We start from the raw sequence: 10,592 nt of genomic DNA, 5'->3' as shown, positions 1-10,592 counted from the left end.
AAAGATAAAGATATAGAAGAACCAGGCTCATATAGAGCTATTGCTTTGTTAAATACGGATCAAAAAATATTAGCGAAAACACTAGCTAGAAGACTAAGTCAATATGTCAGTAAATTAATAAATGAGGATCAAACGGGATTTATACCTAAGAGACATTCATTTCATAACATGAGACGTCTGTTTAACATAATGCACTCTCACAAACCTCAAGAACAAGAGTTATCTATCATTTAATTGGACGCAGGAAAAGCGTTTGATCAAGTAGAATATGATTAAAGTATTGCAAACATTTCAAATGGGAGAGAACTTCATCGCATGGATAAAATTATTATATAACAAACCCACGGCTAGAATATTAACTAATAATATACTATCAACGAAATTCCAATTAACAAGGGGCAATAGACAAGGATGTTCATTATCACCGCTGTTATTTGCTCTGGTAATTGAATCTTTAGCTGAAAAAATTAGAACACACCCGGATATTTACGGTTATAATACAAAATATTCAAATAACAAAATATCCTTATACGCAGACGATGTATTACTGTATATCACAAAACCCCAAATCAGTATACCAAACATATTAAATCTAATTGAGGACTTTGAATCTTTCTCAGGATACAGAATAAACTGGAACAAAAGTGAAATTATGTCGATAAAACCGAAAGACTCAACACATCTCTTGAAATTCCCCTTTAAAATAGCCACAGAAAAATTAAAAAATTTAAATATTTAGGAATTGAAATCACTAGAAATTATCACGCTATGTTTAATGCCAATTATAGCCCCTTACTTAAGAAACTAAATAATCTAAGTCATCCCAGACGTATTGGATGAAGCCATGAAGACAAAGGCTGAATCAGCAAATCTAATATCGTACTTATACAACATTATTTTAAATATAGAAATACCTACAACCGATGGTATTAGAAGAGACTGGGAACAAGAACTAGCTATAAAAATTTCAAAAGAGAGCTGGGATAAACACTTACTATATGTGCATAAATGCTCGATCAACGTACGACATACTCTAATTCAATACAAAACATTACATAGTATTCAAAAACTAAAATAAATAAACTTTTCCCCGATGTCTCACCCATTTGTGATAAATGTCAGTCACAAGAAGCTACCATAGCGCACTCTTTTGTTTTTTGTATAAAAATCCAAAAATTCTGGAACGAAATATTTGAAATCTTCATAAAATTATTTAAAATAAAACTTGTACCAAAAGCAGAATGGATCATTTTTGGAATATCGGAAGGTAACCCCGAATTAAACGTGTTTCAAAAGAACTTACTTAATTACGGGCTAATAATGGGAAAAAAGCTTATACTCAAATTTTGGAAAAATGCTCCAATACCAACAATAAAAATGTGGATTTCAAACATGTTCGAAACACTACACTTGGAAGAGATGAGACTCCTCCTAGCAGGCAAAGCAGACCACTTCCAAAAGACGTGGTCTGCATTTATGGAACTATTACAAGTATAAGGTGCAATAGTAATTTAAAATATAAATGGTACCAGGATCTGGTAACGGGGGGTATAAAATAAAGTTAAAAAAAAAAAAAATACGGTTGGTATATCCTTGTTTGCGGAGTTTTGTGTTACAATAGAGCGATTGTTTTTCCTTTTTTTTCTTTTCTTTCTAGGGTCTAATTTCCTTTCTTTACTTCCTTCTCTAACTTCTTCCCTAAGGGGCTTTCTTTTCCCAACACTTTCCTGCACCTTCACGATTCTTGCTCACTTTCCTTACTTCTTTTATTTCTATCTTTTTTAAAGCAAAAAGAAAAAAAAAAAAGAAAAAAAAGAAATTATCCATATCTCTCATGAATAGTTTAGAGATATCAAAAACAGGGGATAGTCGAGAGATTTGGAGTTAAAATACAAATAGACTGAATTACCTATGGTATATTTTATCTAAATCTGTAAATAATTAGTTAGGTGCCCAAGGTCAAATATGTAATTGTTCGGAATATGATATTATGTTAGTAATTAGTTGATTTGCTTGTGTAGTTGGGTACTATTAAGGCTTGTAAATATTGAAAGAAACCATTGTAATGTATAAAGTCCATGTTAAAATGCAAGGACTGAGCTAACAAGGTCAGCGTCTTTAGTCGATAGTTTAATGCCTGCAGTACCAGAAGCAGTCCTCACAACAGTCGGCAGCCACATCTGACAACCTACAGACGCCTAATCAGTGGTGGAGAAAGCACGAGAACGCAGTAAATGGAACCAGGAGTCGGCCATTCAGCCCCTTGTGCCTGCTTCAGCGTTCAATTTTACAGTTGATCTTTCACCTAAGTGCCACAATATTTTCTTTCAATATTTACAAACCTATTGACATCTTTTTTGAACATATTTGGTGACTGAACCTCCACGGCTCTCTTGTGTAGAGAATTCTGGAGACTCCCTACCCTCTGGGTGAAGAATCTTCATCCCTGTCCTGAATGGCTAACACCTGGTTTTGAGACTGTAACCTGGATCCACATTCCCCAGCAACATCAATCCTTTCAAGTCCTATCAGACCTCTCATTCATCTAAACTCAGGAAAGTACAGGCGTAGTCTGCCTAATCCAATTCCCACCACCAACCCCAGGAACTAATCTGGTGCAATGTCATTGCTCTCACTGTAGCTCGAGTCTATCTTCCTTTAATAGGCAGAGCAGACACAATGTTCTAGGTATGACCTCGACTAAACCCTACATTTGGCAATGAATTTATTCTGGTCTTCAAATCCTCTTGCAGTTTGGTCAATGTAGCTCACAACTGTTCACTGCGTCTGCACATTAACATCCAGTGATTCGTGTACAATGAAATCTGGGTCCCTCTGAAAAACAACTCTCAATTTCCTCACCATTTCAAACAATACCCTGTCTTCCTATTTTCTCACGTTCCCTGCTTGTGAGTTGGGGTTTGTAGGAAGATCATTGTTGCAGTCTAACATAGTCAAAGTAATTATATATAATATCAAAGATGCCATTAAGTTGAAGAAAGTGCAGAGAGGATTTACGAAGGTGTTGCCAAGACTCGAGGGTCTGAGTTAGAGGGGGAGGTTGGGCACGTTGGAACTTTGTTCCTTGGAGCAGAAGGGACTTAGGGGTGATCTTTTGGTGGTGTATTAAACCAAGAGGGACTAGACAGAGTGAATGTACATAATCCTTTCCCCAGGGGAGGGTAATTAAGAAGTAGAGGGCATTGGTTTAAGGTGACAGGGAAACGAATCTGGGGAGCAATTTTTTCATTTTTTCAATTTTTTCATTCAGAGGGTAGTGGGTGTGTGGAACATCCAGCAGCATCTATGGAGCGAAGGAAATAGGCAACGTTTCGGGCCGAAACGTTGCCTGTTTCCTTCGCTCCATAGATGCTGCTGCACCCGCTGAGTTTCTCCAGCATTTTTGTGTACCTCCGGTGATCATCTGGTGTTCTGCCCCCTCTTCAGGCATGTGAATGACTGTAACTGCATGTGTCCACTGGATGGATGGAATGAATTGATCGGAGAGATCTAAATATATAACATGTCATCAATAGACAAAAAGGGTGGATGGGTATCTGGCCATACGAAGGCGCTTGTGCAGGGGAATGGGTGGCGAGGAAAAATGTGACAGATTTGACTTCAGAAAGCAGAATGAGGAGATACGGTTATGTGCACAAGATGTATCTGTGCAACTATATGCACTTTTTCTGACTTGGTTAGGTCATTAATCGTTTTCTTGCACTTTATCCAAGAAAATATCCTTGGCTTCCACCAGTCACCTCCTGGTCAATCACCAAATCCACTCTGGTTCTGCAACTTAACCAGGCTTGTTTAATGCTGGATCTCTCTCTGACTCTGTGACCATCAAAGATCCCTATAAACTATGCATCCTCCTGTTGATATAAGGCCCTCAGTTTTTGCATCCAATAATAGAAACTAATAACAAAACATGTTTAATGTTGGTCTGTGGCCCTCTGAACAGACCAGTGAGATTAAGGTGGACAAAAGTGCTGGAGGAACTCAGCGGGTGCAGCAGCATCTATGGAGCGAAGGAAATAGGCAAATTTTCGGGCCGAAACCCTTCTTCAGACTGCTGTAGGATGGGGGGGGGGGGGGCAGGGAGAAGAAAGGAGAAAGGAAGAGGAGGAGCCCGAGGGCTGAGGGAGAGCTGAGAAGGGGAAGAGACAGCAAGGGCTACCGGAAATTGGAGAAGTCAATGTTTATGCCGCTAGGGTGCAGACTGCCCAATGAGGTGCTGCTCTTCCAATTTCCGGTGGTGCTCACTCTGGCCATGGAGGAGGTTCAGGACAGAAAGGTCAGATTCGGAATAGGAGGGGGAGTTGAAGTGCTGAGCCACCGGGAGATCAGGTTGGTTATTGCGGACCGAGCGGAGGTGTTAGGCGAAACGATTGCAATCTTTAACTCCTCCTCCCTCTGAAGACAGTTTTACAACCTCCTCTCTAACTGCCCTCCTCCAGTGAGATTAAGGGTGGCCGGTGCATTGTTACACTTACTGAGCTCACCATTATCAGCCTTGATTTGTATTTTCAAAAAGGAGTAATGAATTGAAGCAGAGTGAGCTTGTTCAGCTGAAGGAGTTGGTAGCAAACAAAGGGTATGACAATTGACACTCTTTATAGCACTTCTAAGTGAAAGAGAGTGACATAATCCGAGGAATAATACTAAACAAAAGACTGGTGTTTATAGAGCACTTTCCACAGGCTCAGAATGTTCCAAAGTATTTTACAGCGAATGAATGCTTTCTGAAGCGAAAGGTCACTGCTGCATTGTAGTGAAGAATGACTTTGAATTTTTCAACAACAGGATCTGTCAAGCATGAATGACTTTGTTTTTATTGCTTTTGAGAGGAGACACATGTTTGCAAGATTTTGGGTTGAATTCCTGCTCTTCCCTGAAACAGTGCCATGGGTTCACTGGAGGGACAGACAAGCCTGTGGTTTATCATTTCGCCATAAAGGCAGCATCAGTTAATGGCAGTGCTACACTGGGAGCGTCAACTTCCATCCTATGGCCATGCACAGTGAGTGAGACATGAACTCAGGGACTTCAAATCAGAGCCAAAAGCACTACTGCAGGCAGAAAAGTCTGATTTGTTTTGTCTAGTTTAGAGATACAGTGAACAGGCACTTCGGACCACCAAGTCCGCGCCGACCACCGATACCCATATACTGGCACTACCCTACACACACTAGGGACAATTTACAATTTTACCAAAGCCAATTAGCCTACAAACCTGTACATCTTTGGACTATGGGAGGAAACCGGAGCACCCAGAGAAAACCCACGCAGGTCACGAGGAGAACGTTCAAGTTCAAGTGAGTTTATTGTCATGTGTCCCTGATAGGACAATGAAATTCTTGCTTTGCTTCAGCACAACAGAGAATAGTAGGCATTGACTACAAAACAGATCAGTGTGTCCATATACCATTATATAAATATATACACACATGAATAAATAAACTGATAAAGTGCAAATAACAGATAATGGGCTATTAATGTTCAGAGTTTGTTCCGAGCCAAGATTAATAGCCCGATGGCTGTGGGGAAGTAGCTATTCCTGAACTTGGTCGTTGCAGTCTTCAGGCTCCTGTACCTTCTACCTGAAGGTAGCAGGGAGATGAGTGTGTGGCCAGGATGGTGTGTGTCCTTGATGATACTGCCAGCCTTTTTGAGGCAGCGACTGCGATAAATCCCCTCGATGGAAGGAAGGTCAGAGCCGATGATGGACTGGGCAGTGTTTACTACTTTTTGTAGTCTTTTCCTCTCCAGGGCGCTAAAGTTGCCGAACCAAGCCACGATGCAACCGGTCAGCATGCTCTCAACATACAAACTCCGTACAGAAAGCACCCGTAGTCAGGAACGAACCCGGGGCTCTGGCACTGTAAGGCAGCAACTCTACCGCTGCGCCACTGTGCCGCCCAAATGATATGTAGTACAATGCAGTCTCTGGATGAATACTCTGAGGTCTTGTTCAAAAAAGTCATGTATATATTTATTAGAAACACACTATCCGATGAAATGCTTCATTGACTATTCCGTTTAGTTACTTCTGCTGAAAGTTATCCCAAACTAAAGCAGTGGTTAAATTGTTCAATTAAAAAATAAAACTTGTTTTGCTGTCAGCACTAAGCCCGGACTGATGCCTATCACAGTGACCTAGTTACAGGGACAGTAAAATCCAGCTACACGCTGAACAAAAATCAATCATCCAGCTCGGCTGTTTTTCCTGATATCTTGTAAAGTAGCTTTACTGACATATAAAGATTTGTTAACCAAACTTAGCTTTAAAACCAGCCCTGGAACTTCAATGAATTAAATATGTCTTTGCATTTAAAAAAATTTATTCATAGAACATGGAATTGCGCATTATTTATTTCCCGTCTAAAGCTGTGCTCCAGAAGGAGGTGATGAGCTGCTAAAATGTGTGTGATGCCTATTTGGCACAGTGCAGTTGTGTAGGAATCCTAAGATTGTGACACAGTGAAAAGGAGGGAACTGTAATATATTTGTCCGTCTTGTTCATTGCTTAGCAGCATAAATAAAGTTCAGTAAACAAGTTATGCAGAGCTGACAATGTAGCCATTTTTTACCAGAGGCTAAACACAAAGTGTTAGAGGAACTCAATTAGTCAGGCAGCATCTGTGAAGGGAATGGATATACGGTAGTTTGGGTCAGAACCATTCTTCAGATTCGAGGCTATTCATCCTATAGGGTGTCTGCTAGCTCCCCATGGGGTGGGGGTCCCATGTCCCATTCCCTTTCCTGCCTTTCCCTGTATTCATGCAACTTATTCTCCCGCATCCATTGTAATAGAACCATACAGCACAAAAACAGGCCCTTTGGCCTAATTCATCCATATGCCGACCAAGATACCCCTTCTAAGATAGACCCATTTGCCTGTGTTTGGCCCATAACCCTCAAACCCTCTCTTATCCAAACCCTATCCTTTAATTATTTTGCCATTTACCAACACCAAGGTAAACTCACTGTAGCCAGTTAATCAGCATGCACATGTTTGGGATATGGAGGAACCGGTGCAGCTGGAGCAAACACTCACAGTCAGAGAGAGAAGGTACGAACTGCACACACAGAGCACTGGTCAGCACCAGATCGAAGCCTCTGGAGTTGAGGGAGAGTTGCATTAACTATTGCAGGAGGAGAATGGGATTAGGAGGGAGAGATAAATCAGGCATGATTGAATGGCGTAGACTTGATGAGCCGAATGGCCTAATTCTACTCCTATTCCTTATGACCTTATGACACACATTCACATGCGTACAGACACATACACAAACATACACACATATTCATGCACACAGAAACACACCAATGGACACAAGCACACATAAAACAATGGAGGCAGAGCTGATCAAATGGATTTAAATGTTCACTGATTGATTATACCTTTAATAATCCTTTACAGGAAATTACAGTGCCACGACAGCTTCAAGACAGACATAACACCACACATTTCCTCAAATGGCTTCCATACTTAAGTTAAAATACAAGTTAAAATACAAGTTAAAATACAATTAATTAAAAAAAAAAAGTGCAGTTATTTATGCGCATTATATAATCTTATAGCAGCTGGTAAACAGGACTTCCTATGTCTCTCAGTTTTGCACATTGGTGCAATCAGCCTCTGACTGAAGATGCTGCTCTTGATCACCTTCAGGGCATGGAGTGGGTGAGTGGGGTTGGTCATTATAGAACCTAGTTTGTTCAGAGTTCTGGCCTCTGCCACCTGCTGGACCGTTCGTTGCTCAGCCCCGACCACTGAGCCGGCCTTCCTGATTAGCTTGTCCAGTCTGTTTTTATCCGCTATACGGGCGCCATCTCCCCAACAGGCCACAGCAAAAAACAGAGCACTGGCCACCACTGAATGGTAGACACTGCACAGTAGGGGTTGGCAGATGTTAAATGACCTCAGCCTCCTTAAAAAATACAGTCGGCTTTGTCCCTTCCTGTACACCGCCTCCATATGACACTTCCAGTTCAGCTCACTGTCAAGCTGCACCCCAAGGTACCTGTGATTAGCGACCACCTCCACCTCAGTGCCCTTAATGGTGATTGGTGTTGCTTGAGTCCTCCTCCTCCCCCTCCTGAAGTCCACAACTATCTCCTTTGTTTTTTTGGTGTTAAGATGGAGGTTATTGTGTGCTGTTTAATCTGTTCTGCTGTTTTATGCACCTGAAACAGATGAAAGCCGTTGTTATTCCATGGATAAACTAGTTGAAACATTGTGGAGTGGATAAGAACCTTTGCTAAGGGAAATCTATGTTAAACCAGGATTTGTTTTATTTCATAGTGATAACTAATTAAGAAGGACATTAGTTGCAGTCAGCATGGATTTGACAGACATTTGACCTGATCTCTCATAACAGACTGATCAGAAAAGTGAAACTTCATGCGGTCTATGGGGAAAATTATAAAATTTTAATTTCAAAATGGCTCAGTGGCAAGTTGTCACTTACTGCTTCAATGACAGGAAAATGGCTGCATTAGGGTTCAGAGATCTGCAGAGTTTCATTTCATTAGCAAAAGGATTTGAGTATAGGAGCAGGGAGGTTCTACTGCAGTTGTACAGGGTCTTGGTGAGACCACACCTGGAGTATTGCATACAGTTTTGGTCTCCTAATCTGAGGAAAGACATTCTTACCATAGAGGGAGTACAGAGAAGGTTCACCAGACTGATTCCTGGGATGTCAGGACTTTCATATGAAGAAAGACTGGATAGACTCGGCTTGTACACGCTAGAATTTAGAAGATTGAGGGGGGATCTTATAGAAACTTACAAAATTCTTAAGGGGTTGGACAGGCTAGATGCAGGACGATTATTCCCGATGTTGGGGAAGTCCAGAACAAGGGGTCACAGTTTCAGGATAAGAGGGAAGTCTTTTAGGACAGAGATGAGAAAATTATTTTTTACACAAGGAGTGGTGAATCTGTGGAATTCTCTGCCAGAGAAGGTAATTGAGGCCAGTTCATTGGCTATATTTAAGAGGGAGTTAGATGTGGCCCTTGTGGCTAAAGGGATCAGGGGGTATGGAGAGAAGGCAGGGATGGGATACTGAGTTGGATGATCAGCCATGATCATATTGAATGGCGGTGCAGGCTCGAAGGGCCGAATGGCCTACTCCTGCACCTATTTTCTATGTTTCTATGTTTCTATTAGAAAGAGGATTGTGTGGAATGGTATAAAACAAGAGTTGAGCCATAGCATATTGTCACACATTATCACATGACCAATTGAATCAGGTAGCTCTGGCTTGGGGGTAGAAGAGATTTTCGAGAATATTTTCTGAGCTGGAGAACTTTATTTATGAGAAAAGGTTGGCCATTGTGAGAGATAACGGAAGAGTATAAATTGATCATACACAGGAAGTGTGAACAGCAAGAACCAGTTCTCTTATCATAATGCCTCGAACTAAGGAGTACAAGTTGAAGATAATTTGTAGAAGGATTGGAGGGGGTGGTAGAAAATTGTTTTCACCCATGAGTATCTGCAACTCTGGTCCTGAAAGGGTGCCAGAAGGCAAGACCCTCAGTGTAATTTGAAACTAATTCTGGATGATACGTGTTGTACCACAGAGCTGCAGACCAAGAACTGGCAGGTGGGGTTGTTGGAACTGCTCTCTTTTGGACAGTAGGGATAGGATGGGCCGAGTAGCCTCTCTCTGTGGGCATGGGCAGGCAGAGGATATTAATTTAACTTGGCATCATGTTATGTGTGGGAACTGTGGGCTGAGCGGACTGTTATTGTGCTGCACTGTTCTATCTCTATATTGTGTGAAATAAACTTCCATAATAATAATAATACATTTTATTTGTATAGTGCTTTTCAAGGACTCAAAGTCGCTTTACATGGTGAGTCAAGAACAAAACAAAATAGAGCAGTAAGACAGAGATGCAAAGGGGAGGGGGACATGGGACTAAGGGTGAAGACATGGGTCTTGAGGCGGGACTGGAAGATGGTGAGGGACTCAGAAGTTCGGATCAATTGTGGGAGGGAGTTCCAGAGCCTGGGAGCTGCCCTGGAGAAGGCTCTGTCTCCAAAAGTGCAGAGGTTGGATTTCAGAATGGAGAGGAGACCGGCTGAAATGGATCTGAGGGACCGTGAGGGTTGGTAGGGGGAGAGGAGGTCAGTGAGATAAGGGGGGGCCAATTGGTTGAGGGCTTTGTATGTGAGGACCAGGATTTTGTAAATGATCCGGTGGGAAATGGGAAGCCAGTGAAGTTCTTTGAGGACTGGGGTGATGTGGTGCCAGGATTTGGTGTGGGTAATGAGTCGGGCGGCTGCATTCTGGACCAGTTGGAGTCGGTTGATGCTGCTGGAATTAATGCCAAAGAGAAGAGAGTTACAGTAGTCCAGTCGGGAGGAGATGAAGGCATGGTTCCAAGGAACCATAGTTGTATCAGCTACAACAGTGTAACAGCTGATTCTCTTCTTCATGCCACCTAGTAAGATAATGGTCAATTGTTACTGTACCTGTTACAGAATGCAATGATTGCATTTGAGATCACTGGTTAAAGCTGGAATAAAGCAAATGCATCAAAGGCACTTGAATAGAAATCTGACACGAACAACA

This window comes from Amblyraja radiata, chromosome 16 (genome assembly GCF_010909765.2).
Source record: "Amblyraja radiata isolate CabotCenter1 chromosome 16, sAmbRad1.1.pri, whole genome shotgun sequence".
Lineage (NCBI taxonomy): Eukaryota > Metazoa > Chordata > Chondrichthyes > Rajiformes > Rajidae > Amblyraja > Amblyraja radiata.
This window is presented reverse-complemented; position numbering follows the sequence as displayed.